Source organism: Pristiophorus japonicus, chromosome 5 (assembly GCF_044704955.1).
Source record: "Pristiophorus japonicus isolate sPriJap1 chromosome 5, sPriJap1.hap1, whole genome shotgun sequence".
NCBI classification, from domain to species: Eukaryota; Metazoa; Chordata; class Chondrichthyes; family Pristiophoridae; genus Pristiophorus; species Pristiophorus japonicus.
In genome coordinates, this window is record NC_091981.1 from 138,980,925 (window position 1) to 138,996,600 (window position 15,676).

Below are 15,676 nucleotides of genomic sequence, written 5' to 3' on the forward strand. Positions count from 1 at the left end.
TATTAAGGATGTCATAGCAGCGCATTTGGAAAGAGGTGACATGATAGGTCCAAGTCAGCATGGATTTGTGAAAGGGAAATCATGCTTGACAATCTTCTGGAATTTTTTGAGGATGTTTCCAGTAGAGTGGACAAGGAGGAACCAGTTGATGTGGTATATTTGGACTTTCAGAAGGCTTTCGACAAGGTCCCACACAAGAGATTAATGTGCAAAGTTAAAGCACATGGGATTAGGGGTAGTGTGCTGACATGGATTGAGAACTGGTTGTCAGACAGGAAGCAAAGAGTAGGAGTAAATGGGCCCTTTTCAGAATGGCAGGCAGTGACTAGTAGGGTACCACAAGGTTCTGTGCTGGGGCCCCAGCTGTTTACATTGTACATTAATGATTTAGACAAGGGGATTAAATGTAGTATCTCCAAATTTGCGGATGACACTAAGTTGGGTGGCAGTGTGAGCTGCGAGGAGGATGCTATGAGGCTGCAGAGTGACTTGGATAGGTTAGGTGAGTGGGCAAATGCATGGCAGATGAAGTATAATGTGGATAAATGTGAGGTTATCCACTTTGGTGGTAAAAACAGAGAAACAGACTATTATCTGAATGGTGACAGATTAGGAAAAGGGTAGGTGCAACAAGATCTGGGTGTCATGGTACATCAGTCATTGAAGGTTGGCATGCAGGTACAGCAGGCGGTTAAGAAAGCAAATGGCATGTTGGCCTTCATAGCGAGGGGATTTGAGTACAGGGGCAGGGAGGTGTTACTACAGTTGTACAGGACCTTGGTGAGACCACACCTGAAGTATTGTGTACAGTTTTGGTCTCCTAACTTGAGGAAGGACATTCTTGCTATTGAGGGAGTGCAGCGAAGGTTCACCAGACTGATTCCCGGGATGGCGGGACTGACATATCAAGAAAGACTGGATCAGCTGGGCTTGTATTCACTGGAGTTCAGAAGAATGAGAGGGGATCTCATAGAAACGTTTAAAATTCTGATAGGTTTAGACAGGTTAGATGCAGGCAGAATGTTCCCAATGTTAGGGAAGTCCAGAACCAGGGGTCAGTCTCAGGATAAGAGGTAAGCCATTTCGGACCGAGATGCGGAGAAACTTCTTCACCCAGAGAGTGGTGAACCTGTGGAATTCTCTACCACAGAAAGTTGTTGAGGCCAATTCACTAAATATATTCAAAAAGGAGTTAGATATAGTCCTTACTACCAGGGGGACCAAGGGGTATGGCAAGAAAGCAGGAATGGGGTATTGAAGTTGCATGTTCAGCCATGAACTCATTGAATGGCGGTGCAGGCTTGAATGGCCTACTCCTGCACCTATTTTCTGTGTTTCTATGTTTCTATGTCAAAAGTTTGTGCAAAAGGGACAGATGCTCCTCTATGCTGTCGGTTGCCAGCAGTAGGTCGTCTACGTACTGCAGCAAGCAGGTAGGGCGGGAAAAGTCTTTTAAAATTGCAGCCATTCTTTTGTGGAATATCGTGGGGGCATTGCGGATCCCCTGAGGCAAGCATGTCCAGGTGTAGCTCTGGTCCTCAAATGTGAATGCAAATTTGTACTGGTCTTCCCCTTTAACTCCACTCCAGAATCCATTAGCGATGTCGAAGGTCGAGAAGTACTTGGAACCAGCAGGAAGAGGACTCGTGTTAAGTCTCTCTCTTCCAACTCGGGGTGACCCCTCCTGAAATTTGCCCACCTCCTATTAACTTCCAGTGGGTTGTCCCCATCATTACTGGGCCCTAACTCGTGGCTACATACCGTGGGGTCAGCGGCAGATATGGGCCGTGAGTCGGTATGGTTACTGGTGATGTTGCCGTGTGCATTACGTCGTGAAGAAGTGGTTACTGCGGCTACGATTGGCTCTTGTGTCTCCAAGGTATCCCATTCTACAACACTCTCCTGGGGATTATACTGACTTCCTTCCACTTCCCAATCTGTTTCTCCCTTTTCCCCTTCTGCTGTCTCTATTATGGCTCCCCTTGTTGCTGCAGATACCAGGGCCTGCTGCTCCCCTAACTTACTTATTAGTCTAGCTATTTCTAGTTGGCACTGGGAGTGGTCTGCTTCTCTATGTGGCTTCTTAATGACTTCTCTTAATGCAGCTCTAGCATCTTCTATTTCTTGCTGGAGCTTTAAGTTTTCCAATTTATATTTTTTTAACTCTAATTTGTTTTCATTTGCTTCAACAACGGCTGCTGTGGCATTTAAATTTGAAAGGCTTTGTTGCCGTAGCAGTGAAGCTGCCTGTTCGGCCCCTCTTTCTAGTTGCTTAATACCGTGGTTTAATTGACCAATTTCTTGTCTTAAATGCTGTATTTCTTCCTCTTTTAACTGCTTCACAAATTGGAGGCCTTCTTCCTTTTGCTGTTTTATACCTTCAACCTCTCTTTCTTTTAACTGAATCTCTTTTACTTGCAATTCTTTGAAATCTTATATCACTTTGACGTCTTGCCTCATTAATTCCTCATCTCTCCTGGCACAATAAAAAGCGCTAAACGCCACGAGACTGTTTGCCCATTTTGATCTCAGCTCTCCCCTATCTATTCTGTCCTGTATAATGCTCACCATCTCCCCAAATGATGCAGGCCTACTCTTGTGCTGTGCTTGTGCCCTTAACTTTTCTGTGTCTTTTATCAGGAGTTTTTTGGACAACCTCTCCTGATAAACGAGCTCAACATTACTTTTTATTGTTGGCTTTCTGTCCATGACCGATCCCTTCATCCTGTGTCTTTTGAATATAACTACTGGTGGGTCCCCACTTAAACAGTTCCAACCCACCCCACTTAAACAGTTACAACTATCGAGACGACTGCTCCCCTAAGACGCAACTCCTGATCCGTTTAATTGTTTCAATTATAATCGCAACACAGGTCAGAATCGCAACTCCAGAGATTTCCAATTGTTCAAAAGAACCATCAAAAAGCTGTCTCGCCAGTTGCCCGCATTCTCCACCAATTTTGTAAGATTTCTGAATCTCTCTGGGCTTACATTTGACAGTGAGACGATTCTTTCAGAACGATTGGCACAGTTTATTAAAAACACACACATGCATTTAACAGCAGTCATCAAATATCCTACAGATCTACCTTAGTTACAACAGAGATACAATGAGGTTATAATAAAGAGTGATATATGTTACATCCCTTTGGCTGGCTGGTTTGAACACATGGTTTGCTGTTTTAGCCGGTCTTCAGGGATGTCTCATGCCGTGTGTCCAAGAGAAAGAGAAAAGTCTTTGGCTGAGTTCTTTTAAACCTCTCAAAGTCATTGACCCTCCGAAAGCCCCACGATTGGACCTTGGCTCCAGGGCAGCTCCTTATTAGCTCTCCTCACACACGTGGCTGTCTGGTCTGGCTCAGCCATCTCTGATTAGTTTAAATGGCTTTCCAATGCACAAAACCCATGCGACAGCTCTGGGGGCTTTCATTTTGTTTCTTACAAAACTTAGCACATGCTGGCAATCTGTGGGCTTCCATTTTATCTCAACACAATCTACATTTTTAACATTTATACATACACATAATCAATTTTAATCATTAATAAGCACTTTTATTCTTACAGTACGTTTCGAGTAAATCTCCTCTGCACCTTTTCTAAGGCCATGACAACCTTCTACAATTTAACACACTATTCCAGCTGGGGCCTAACCCATGATTTATGAAGGTTTTGCATAACCTCCTGGCTTTTTTACTTTATACCACTTTTTATAAAGCCAGGGATTCCGTATGTCTTTTTCACAGCCTTCTCAACTTGTCACCTGCCACATCCAAAGATTTATGTACATGCACCCCCACATCTCCCTGTTCCTGCACCACCTTTATAATTGTACCATTTAATTTAAATTCCTTCTCCTCATTCTTCCTATCAAAATGTATCATTTCACACTCCTCTGTGAATATAAATGGAAAGTTTTTAAGAACAAGATTAAAAAATGTGGAAAACAAACATGCACCCAAAATCAAGAGAAGGAAATGTGGAAGAAAAAGCCAAGGTGGCTGTCTGGCTATGTACAAACACAAATAAGATGTAAAGAGAAAGGTTCCTATAAATTAAAAACATTTAATACTCAAAGAAACAGAGTTCATTACAAGGAACAACTCAAGAAAATGAAGACTGCTATTAAATCAGCAAAAGGTCTAATGGAAAAAAGAACTGCAGACAACTGTGGCAGTAATGGGAAGAGCTTTTTTAGTTACGTGAAGAGTCAGAGAACTATCAAAGACTGTACTGGGCCACTGACGGGTGTACAAGGACAGGTACAAAGGACTCACTAAGTATGGCGAAAATATGATATGAATACTTTGCATCAGTCTTCAGCCTTGAAGATGATGCTTGAATATTAGAATTTAATAATACTAGTTTTGTTAGTAACATTAACATAGATAAGCATATCGTTTTAGAAAGAATTAAGAATTGAAAATAGAGAGAGCAGCTGGGCCGGATCCACCCAAGGGTCCTCCGGGAGATGGGTCATGTGCTGTGCGAGCCCCTGGCCTGTATTTTTAATAGCTCACTGCACTCGAATGGTTCCTACAAATTGAAAGGAGGCTAATATAGTCCCCATTTTTTTAAAAGGTGACAAGATCGACCTGGGTAACTATCGGCCCATCAGTTTAACATCAGTAATAGGTAAGATGGTTGAAGGAATCCCAAGGGATGCAATATATGAATACTTTTATAGGGAGGGACATATTAGGGACACCTAACATGGCTTCATAAAAAAGAGGTCGTGTGTCACAAATCTAATTGTACTTTTTGAAAAAGTTATAAAGTTGGTGGATGAGGGAAGCCCAGTAGACATTGTCTACTTAGATTTCCAAAAAGCTTTTGACAAGGTACCACATAAGAGGCTTCTCTATAAGATTGGAGCCTCTGGTATTAGTGGAAATATATTGAGTTGGATTCAGAACTGGCTGGCAGAATGCAGACAAAAAGTAGTTAGAAATGGATTTGGATCTGTTTGGAGACCAGTGGTGTCCCGCAGGGATGCACGTTGGGACCATTACTTTTTACTATTTTTATTAACGATCTGGATTTTGGGGTTGGGGACACAATTTGCAAATGATACCAAGATCTGTGCGAGTGTTAGAACTATAGTAGATGCTTGTCTGCTTCAGGCAGATCTTAATGTGTTGGGAGATTGGGCTTAAGACTGGAAAATTATGTATAACTTAGAGAAGTGCAGTGTTATGCATGTGGACAGGACAAATGCTCAACATTCGTACACCCTCCAGGGAAAGGCATTAAAGATGGTGGAGATAGAAAGAGATTTGGGCATTCTAGTGCATACATCCTTAAAGGTACATAAGCAATGCCATGCAGCGATAGCTAGAGCAAATAGGGTGTTGGGGTTGTCATGTATCTTACATTATTGTATATAACTGTATCCTAACATGCTATACATGACTGTAATAAGATATGACCTGTAACCACCAGCATACCTTACCACAGGGGTGCACTTGCAAGAGATAGGTATATAAGGACAGGTCTCAGGCAAGTGCAGCATTCCAGAGCTGTGAAATAAAGGTGCAGGTCTTGACTTTACTACATGCCTCGTGTGAATCTGTACCGAGGGGACAGGACTTTACAGTGGCGACGGGTTACGGGATTACAGAACCCACAGAATGGCGAACAACGGATCAGATGAAAAGTACAATGCGGGAGACAATTGGGAGGACTTTATAGAAAGGCTCCAGCAAAGCTTTGTAACCAAAGACTGGTTAGGCGATGATAAGGCAGACAAGAGAAGAGCCCATCTCTTGACCAGCTATGCCTCGAAAACATACGCTTTAATGAAGGATCTGCTGGCACCCGAGAAACCAGCAAGCAAGTCGTTTGAAGAATTGAGCACACTGGTAAGAGACCACCTGAAGCCAGCGAGCAGCCTACACATGGTCAGACACAGTTTCTACAACTACAGATGCTGTGTGGGCCAGAGCATACCCGACTTCATGGCGGAACTTCGAAGGTTGGCTAGTTTATGTGAGTTCTCCGATGAACTGAGGAGAGAAATGCTGAGAGACTTTTTCATTGAAGGAATAGGCCACGCAGGCATATTCAGAAAGCTCATAGAGACCAAGAACCTGACCTTAGAGGCAGCAGCACTGGTTTCACAGACATTCTTGGTAGGGGAAGAAGAAACGAGGCTAATTTACAATGCAGGTACGACAACTAAAGAAATATTGGAACAAGAAGTTCACAGCACTAAACAAGCTGCTACCTCCACACACAGACAAAACCGGGAGAACAGGCTCTCGACAGCAGGCAGTGGCGCCAGAAGCCATCAAGGGCCACAGGAACGGCCGTTCACACCTCATCAACCCACAATCCGATCAATCAACTACAAACTGAGAGAAGCTCAAGAGAGATCAGCCAGAAGCAGCTCATTCTTTGGGAACACTTTGAACAATGCAACCGGTCTGTGCTGGAGGTTTGGGGGTGGACACTCGTCAAGGGGATGTCGATTTCAGCAGGCTGTTTGCAGGAACTGTGAATATACAGGGCATTTGGCCCGCATGTGCAAAGAAACGGCAGCTCGGCTCGTATATGAATCGGATGGGTCGGAAAGCGGACCAGAAGACGGTGGGGACAGTACCCGGGACACCGATGTACAGCGGGTCAACACGATCATTGGCCGCTGCTCCTACAACAGGATGCCTCCTATAATGATGAGGGTCCTACTCAACGAGATACCTGTCAACATGGAGCTGGATACACTGCAGAACCAGAGGCAGACTACAATGTGGAACTCGCACCACACCTGGTGGACAGACAGAGGGAACAACCTGAGGAAAGGGCAATCCCAACAGACTGCCCAGGCGAGTCAACAACAATCACACCAATCGAAACAGACAGCCCAGGCGAGATACCAGCAACCACACCCAAAGAAAAACAGACACCAAGGCAAACAACTGAACCACAACTCAGACACTCCACGCAAGAGCGTAGACCACCTGAGCGACTGAACCTATAAAGACAATAAGACCTTGGGGGAGGGTGATGTCATGTATCTTACATTCTTATATATAACTGTATCCTAATATGCTATACAGGACTGCAATAAGATATGACCTGTAACCACCAGCATACCTTACCACCAGGGGTGCACTTGCAAGAGACAGGTATATAAGGACAGGTCTCAGGCAAGTGCAGCATTCCAGAGCTGTGAAATAAAGGTGCAGGTCCAGAGTGACCTTGACTTCACGACATGCCTCGTGTGAATCTGTACTGAGGGGACAGGACTTTGCAGGGGTGCATCCATCAGACAATTGAGTAGAAGATAAGGCGTACTGTTTTGTCCTTGTACAAGACCTTAGTCGGGCTGCACTTAGAATACTGTGTCCACTTTTGGTCTCCTCACATGGTGGGTGATATTGAGGCTCTGGAAAGGGTGCAGAAGAGGGTCATTAGACTAATTTCAAGTTTAAAGCATTTTAGTTATCAAGATAGGCTGAAAGATTTTGTACTCTATACATTAGAGCAGCATAGACTTAGAGGGGGATCTGATTGAGGTTTATAAAATAATGAAGGGAATAAACGGTGTCCCAGCTGACAGTTTATTTCAATTAAATAGGTTAGGCAGGACCAGGGGGTCACAAATTTAAGTTGTATGGGACTAGATCGAGGTTCAACGTCAGGAGGTGGTTCTTTTCCCAGAAAATATTAGACTTCTGGAAAAAGTTGCCATTTTGTGTGGTGAATGCAGACTCGCTGAATTCCTTCAAGTGAAAGCTGTATTTGGTTCTGGCTGGAGATCACATCTTACTAAAGTTAAGTACTGCAGAGAATTCAAGGCTGGAGTGATCGCCTGGATTGTTTTGATCGCCTCAATGGGTAGGAGAGGAATTTCCCAGGTTTCTTTTTCCCAAATCGGCCTGGGTTTTTTGATTTGTTTTTTTTGCCTCTCCCAGGAGACCACATGGTTTCAGGTGCGGTGGAGTGTATATGTTGTGATACACAAGGTATCGCAATTGTGTGGGACAGGCTCGATGGACCAGGTGATCTTTACCTGTCCTTCATTGTTCGTAGGAAAGGATGAACTGGCGGGGGGTCTCTTTTCTCTTGAAAAGAGAAAGTTGAGGGGTGACCTATTAGAGGTCTTTAAAATTATGAAAAGTTTCGATAGAGTAGATACAAAGAGAGGCCATCAATATAAGATAGTCACCAAGAAATCAAATAAGGAATTCAGAAGGAACTTCTTTACCCAGAGAGTGGTGAGAATGCATAACTCGCTACCATAGAGAGTGGTTGAAGCAAATAGTACAGATGTATAGACAAGTGTAAGAGGGAGAAGGAATAGAGGGTTATGCTGATAGAGATAGACGAGGAAAGACGGAAGGAGGCTCGAGTGGAGCATAAATGCTGGCTTTGACTGGTTAGACCGAATGGTCTCTTACTGTGCTGTAATCCTATGTAATCCTTTGTAAAATAGTCTTGAACTTTTTGGGCTGTGACCAGACATTTTACCTAGCACTCACTAGGAGGAAGAGCTGCATCATTTAATATAAATCTTAGGCCACTGGAAAAGTTCCTCACATAAATTAATATAAAATTATGAATTTGTGCTATGATATGCAGTTGGCATTGTGATAGAAACAGCACTAATTTTTGAAACGAAAATCATGTTCATAAAATTATCTTCCACAGATAATTTGGGATTATAATGGCTGTGAAACTGCAGTGTCTGTGATGGCGTACAGAGTACGTCATCGTAATTCCTCTGAAATGCCCTGCAAGTTCCGGATTTCCACATGCGCTTGCGCATGTGTGAAATCCGGAACTTGCGGCCTGTCAATGAACGCGTTGATAGGCTATCTGCACTGGCTCCGAAAAAGCATTCATTGGTGCAAAGGCTGTTTGCCCAACGACTGGCCAGCAATTGCCCATGTAAGTCTTATGGTTGATGCAAGCAGGCATATAGAGCCTGCTTTCAACAGCGTAAGGGGATATCTAAAGTTTAAATAAAACATTTAAAAATCCAAAATTATGCACATACACTTTATTAAATGAGTTTATGCAAATACTGGCCCGGAATACTGTCTTAATGATGTTTAAAATGATCAAAAAATTACATTTTTATTGAAGTTGCTGCAATAAGAACATAAAAACATAAGAATTAGGAGCAGGACTAGGCCATACGGCCCCACGAGCCTGCTCTGCCATTCAATAAGATCATGGCTGATCTAGGACCTCAATACCACTTTCCTGCCCTATCCTCATATCTCTTGATTCCCCTGGAGTCCAAAAATCTATCTATCGCAACCTTGAATATACTCAAAGACTGAGCTTCCACAGCCTTTTGAGGCAGAAAATTCCAAAGATTCATAACCCTGAGTGAAGAAGTTCCTCCTTGTCCCAGTCTTAAAAGGCCAACCCCTTATCCTGAGTATGTCCCCTAGTTCTGGACTCTCCAGACATGGGAAACAATCTCTCAGCATCTATCCTATTAAATCCCCTCAGAAACATGTGTTTCAATGTGATCTCCTCTCATTCTTCTAAATTCCAAAGAGTATAGGTCTAATCTACTCAATCTCTCCTCATAGGACAACCCTCTCATCCCAGGGATTAATATAGTGAACCTTCATTACACTGCCTCGAAGGCAAGTACATCCTTCCTTAGATAAGGAGACCAAAATTGTACATAGTACTCCAGGTATGGTCTCGCCAAAGCCCTGTACAATTGAAAGTTATGAATTCAGGATCAACCCACCAGGTTTAGTTTTAGAAGTTTAATGGTTGAGAATTGGATTACAACAGTAAAACTCTAAACTTTTTTGGGAAAAAAAATAGGTGCAAACATAGAAACATAGAAAATAGGTGCAGGAGTAGGCCATTCGGCCCTTTGAGCCTGCACCGCCATTCAATGAGTTCATGGCTGAACATGCAACTTCAGTACCCCATTCCTGCTTTCTCGCCATACCCCTTGATCCCCCTAGTAGTAAGGACTACATCTAACTCCTTTTTGAATATATTTAGTGAATTGGCCGCAACAACTTTCTGTGGTAGAGGATTCCACAGGTTCACCACTCTCTGGGTGAAGAAGTTTCTCCTCATCTCGGTCCTAAATGGTTTACCCCTTATCCTTAGACTGTGACCCCTGGTTCTGGACTTCCCCAACATTGGGAACATTCTTCCTGCATCTAACCTGTCGAAACCCGTCAGAATTTTAAACGTTTCTATGAGATCCCCTCTCATTTTTCTGAACTCCAGTGAATACAAGCCCAGTTGATCCAGTCTTTCTTGATATGTCAGTCCCGCCATCCCGGGAATCAGTCTGGTGAACCTTAGCTGCACTCCCTCAATAGCAAGAATGTCCTTCCTCAAGTTAGCAAAACTATCTTACTCTTGTACGCTAACCCCCTCGTAATAAAGGCCAACATGCCATTTGTCTTCTTAATCGCTTGCTGTACTTGCATGTTAACTTTGTTTTTCCTGTATGAGTACACTTAAATCTCTCTGAACACCAACATTTAATAGTTTCTCACCATTAAAATAATAGCAGCTGAACTAGGCAAATAGGCTCAGGCAAATAAAATCAGCTTTTTTTATTTCTCTACCCAGTGACCGAAAGAGGGTCTTTTCCCCAGATTGCAATCTCACCAACAGAAGACCCAGGCACATGAATACACTAGAATGAGGAACAAGCAATTATTTCCACCCCCCCCCCCCTACACTCCTCCTACCCTTCCAGTCAGAAGAACTTGTCAATAAACGGTGACCCACCAACAAAATGCATCACACCACAGTACACACTTACTGCCACAATAATCCACAGTATTTGCCTACAGAACAGACTCACCACATCAAGCAATTCATCTCTGAAGCTCTTGGCGACATTTCAAACAGTATAGAGGCCCATATAAATTAAGTATTGTATTACAACATGGCTGATGTCAAAATAATCTCCCTAAATTTAATTGTAAAGATATGCTAGTTTTTATTTCCTTGATTTTTGCATCTCCCAGGAGATCACATGGCTCCAGTTGGGGTGGAGTGTAGAATGTTTCACTGCAAGGGGTGTCGCAGTTGTGTGGGGTGGACTGGTTGGGCTGGGTGCTCTTTACCTTTCCGCCATTGTTCATTGGTTTATATGTAACCTTCAGGGCTGCTGACCGAGGGCCGTGCGTCTCTTTGACGGCCAGCGCGGACACGATGGGCCAAAATGGCCTCCTTCTGTGCTGTAAATTTCTATGTTTCTATAATGCACCAAACCACATCTTCTATTTTGGATTAATACTGCCACTTTCAAACAGCTAGCACTTGAATAGATTCATCTGATTCTCAATTAAATGAACACATACCATTCTACGACTGTAATTTAACTGGACAGTAAAGACTTGTTTTGAGGTACTGGAACTTATGAATAAAATTGCAATTCTGTACATTGTATAATTATTAGATTTGTGGATTCCATTGCATATCATTAGGGTATTCCCTTCATAAATGATTTTAATAGAATTCTCCTTTGTCATTGGAGGACAGGGCCCACGTTAGCACAGGTACGCTTCCGAACCGCCTGCGACCTTGGGATCCGTGGGCTGCCCTCCACCTCGAGGCCTGAGACTGCAACTCTTCGCAGCCTGGGCGGCAGCAGCTACTTTCATAAATGTTCCAGAGGTACGCCTCCGACCACAATTTCTAGGCCAATATTTTCTTTCTGCAGTCCATCACTCCTTTGATTCTAAGGAGTATGAATATAACATTTTCTGAATGTTGTATTATTCTCTGTTGTGTCTATAAGTGACTCATTACCAGGGGGGATGATGGTCTGACTAATCAAAGCTTCAGCTTTTTAGCCAACATCGTATGCATATGTTAAACAAGAATTGAATTTTCATTAACATTTTCTTCACTCCATTCCTTTAGTTTTTTTCTCCCGCATGGACTGAACCACACTTAATAATATCCCCTTGAAGAAGTACATTAAAGGCTTTCTAAAATGTTATTGAAGCACTTCATTTCCTGTCGTACTATTAGCCTCTAAGGACATTTCCTGCTGAAGTCAATTTACCTCACCTACCTGACCGTTCCTCATCTTTCAAAATTGTAGTTAACCAATGTGTTAAAAAATTGAAATGCTGTAAATTTTTAAGGGTGATATGGACCTTTATACTTTTCCACTTGCTACTGATACTCTTAGTAATCTTGAGATCAACTTACAACATGAATTATTTATTGCAGTCAATGCTGCATTTCTAATTGAAGGAGTGATTAAACCATTGCATTTCATGTTAGAAGACTTTCTGGTTTGTCCAATCATTCCTCACGATTAATTAAGTTATTGAGTTACAATATATTCCCATTTCAACCCAAGATCTTATGCTTTCTTCTTTCCGAATCCCCCACTTACAATACCAAATCTTCATTCTGCCTATCTTGAAATCCTCCAGTAAGAAGCTACACAGTTCTTAAAAAGGAAAGTTTACCTTACTGAAACAAGCAAGTCCATTTTAATAAGATTCTGTGACAAGTTTAGATATTCTGTCAGGTACAGTGGTGCTAATCACTCCTGTCAGTGGTCTTTCAGTTACATGTGTGCCCATACTGTCAAATATCAAATAAAACAATAGCATAACCCAGAAGTATAACATTAATACTCTTTTATGATTTGTGTGTGCCTCCACATGACTCTCCAGTCTTGAAAATGAAGAAAAAATACCTGGTAAGACAAGACCCGATCTGAATCATTAAATTATATTTGGAGTCAACTGTGGCTCAATGGTCGCACTCTTGTCTCTGAATCAGAAGGTTGTGGGTTCAAGATCCACTCCAAAGACTTAAGCACAAAATTTAGGCTGACACTTCAGTGCAGTACTGAGGGAGTGCTGCATTGTCTGAGGTGCTGCCTTTCGGATGGAACGTTAAACCGGGACCAATCTGCCCTCTCAGGTGGGTGTAAAAGATCCCAGGGCATTACTTTGAAGAAGAGCGGGAAAGTTCTACCCAGTGACCTAGCTAGTATTTACCCTTCAACCAACACCATTAAAAAAACAGATTATCTGGTCATTATCATGTTGCTCTTTGTGGGAGCTTGCTGTGTGCAAAATATGGCTGCTGCATTTCCTACATTACAACAGTGACTACACTTCAAAATATTTCATTGGCTAAAAGTGTTTTGAGATAGCTTGAGGTTGTGAAAGGCTCTATAAAAATTTAAGTTATTTCTTTTATTTCACAGCAAGTGAATATACAGAACAAGAATCAGACTTAATTCAATCAGTACAATTTTTGTTTACTAAATAATACAAAATAATGAACACGGTTCCTCTTCCGCACATCTTATTGGCTTCCTTGACTTAAACAAAATGCGGTTAAAACGGCTAACACCTGTGGTACGCGATTAACCTGCACCCATTCATAGCGTTGCAGGCAGCGTGTTAAATTGGTACTGTCTGTTTTACATGATTTCTGCATACAAGCAGCACTACCAGGAGTGTCAATGCCAGGAGTGTTGTTTCAAGAACATGGATGCAATGCAGAAAGAAGTTTAACAATCTGTTATCTATTATCAAGGTAAGTGAGTTCATCATCAAATGGCATATCCTACCAACTGCACCACTAGCCTCATCCACACCTCCATCACCCACCTACCAACAATCTCTATCAATCAGTACTCAACCCTTCAATTCATATACTTTACTTCACCCTCTTACACTTAGCACTGTTACAAGCCTCACACCCACAACTCACATCTCGCACACATTGGCAACTATTCAACCATAACACCCACATTACCCAAATTAATTGCAGGACACTCACTGACACACTTCCCTCTTTCTTTAGGAGAAGGTGGTGCATAAGAGCAGGCTGCAGTAAAGAATTGGAGGGGGAAATTAACCCCCATGGAGGAGACAGTGTTGGCCATTATGGGAAGGGACATTTCTGAGGCCGTGGCCATTGGCGAGGAAGAAACAATTGATGATGAGGGTATCTGCATATCTAATCCATCTTCTCCCATTGTACTTCTCCCTCATCCCACAATCTCTTCTGACTCACAAGCTGCAGATGGTGTCAGCATGCATTTCTTACTTTCTCCTCTCCCCTCACCATAATCCAACTCTTTTCCCTTTTTCATTTCAGATACCCAAGTACTGGAAACTTCCCACTCAGCGGAGGAAAAGGAAGAAGATAGTAAAGATGAAGAGACATCGCCACTTGATCTTACGCTCACAGCCACCAGCTCAGATACTGACACTGCACCTATTTTAGAGGCTAGGCTAGAGGAGGGATCTGCACATGGTGAGACACCGGGCACAAGTTCATAGGAGGAGTTGGGGGGGACGGATAATGCAGATGCCAGCTCGCCGGGATGCGAAGTCACACACTAGTTCTGCTGCAGAAGAGTCAAATGAGGACTTGGATGGGCCAAACTACAGAATAAGGTTGATGGATGTACGTAACCAAATACTTGATGCAATAGAAAGCCCGTGCACAATGTTAAGGAGTATGGAGGATCCAGCAGCAACTTGTTACAGGGCTTTACGCAGAACTTGGAGCCCATCCTTTCCAATATAGAACAGGTGGTCACCTCCATCAGCACACCTGTGAAACCCAATCATGATGCAGTGTCTGAGCTTCCATTGCAGAACAGCTTCCATTGCAGAACAAACAGCTTCCATCAAATGCCTGAGTGCAGTAGTGGAAACTCAGACTGCTGCCTTGCAAGCTCAGACTACTGCCATCATGGTTCTGGATACCACTGTTCAGAGGAGCTTGCAGGGCATCACAGCAATCCATCAATCCGTTCGCCAACAGATCAGTAGGATTGCTGAGGCGCTGCCGCAAGAAAATGGCAGTGACTCCACAGAGCACAAACCTGCTGTCTTTTCTCAGGATGACAGCATTCCTGCTCTGGCACTCCGTCAGTGCCCTTGCTGTTGCCTGTTGACGATCCAGCCCAGACTGCTGTAGCCCAGGCTAAGATGATATAATCTGAAGCTGGGCCTTCTAGGCCCAAAGCTGCCCAAGGTTGCCCTCCAAGGCCATCTGCAGTCTCCTCAATTGGAGACCAACAGCCTACCACCACTAATACTGCAGAAACTGGGGAAGCAAGTCGTAGGAGCACTAGGATAGACAAAGGCACACGGAAGACAAGCACTAAGGGAATGCACAAGGGTGATTAATTTATTTTTGTATGCATTATATAACAATTGAATTGATAAATTTGGATTGGAATGTGCATTTTCTGGTGGTTTTCATTTTTGTGTTGTTGGAAAGAGGTTGAAAGAGATGCTCTAATATATTTCTTATGGCAGCATGACGCTCTTTGTAGGCCTGCTGTGCATGTCAGCATGGGTTCTGGAGTGAAGTCATGAGCCATGTCATGATTCGACAACCCTTGTCATCCAGTAGCCAGCCTTTGATTTGTCGTGCTGGGTCAAATACAGGTGGCACAAAGGACTACCGCTGCAGCAGGATGCAGAGGGTCAGGAGCAGCATGACCAGGAGGCCGATGGGGTTGAGGAAGGTGGCAGAGCAAGACGTAGATACCACCATGGTAGCAGAAGGCCCTATCCTGCAAAGGTCTTCAGACAACAGATTTCCTACATCGACCTCATTGATGATCAGTGTCTGCGGAGACTGCGATTCAGGAAAGATATGGTGACGGAGCTGTGCCATCTCCTGTAGCCAGACCTGAAGCCTCAATCAAGGGTGAATATGTGGCATCAGTGAC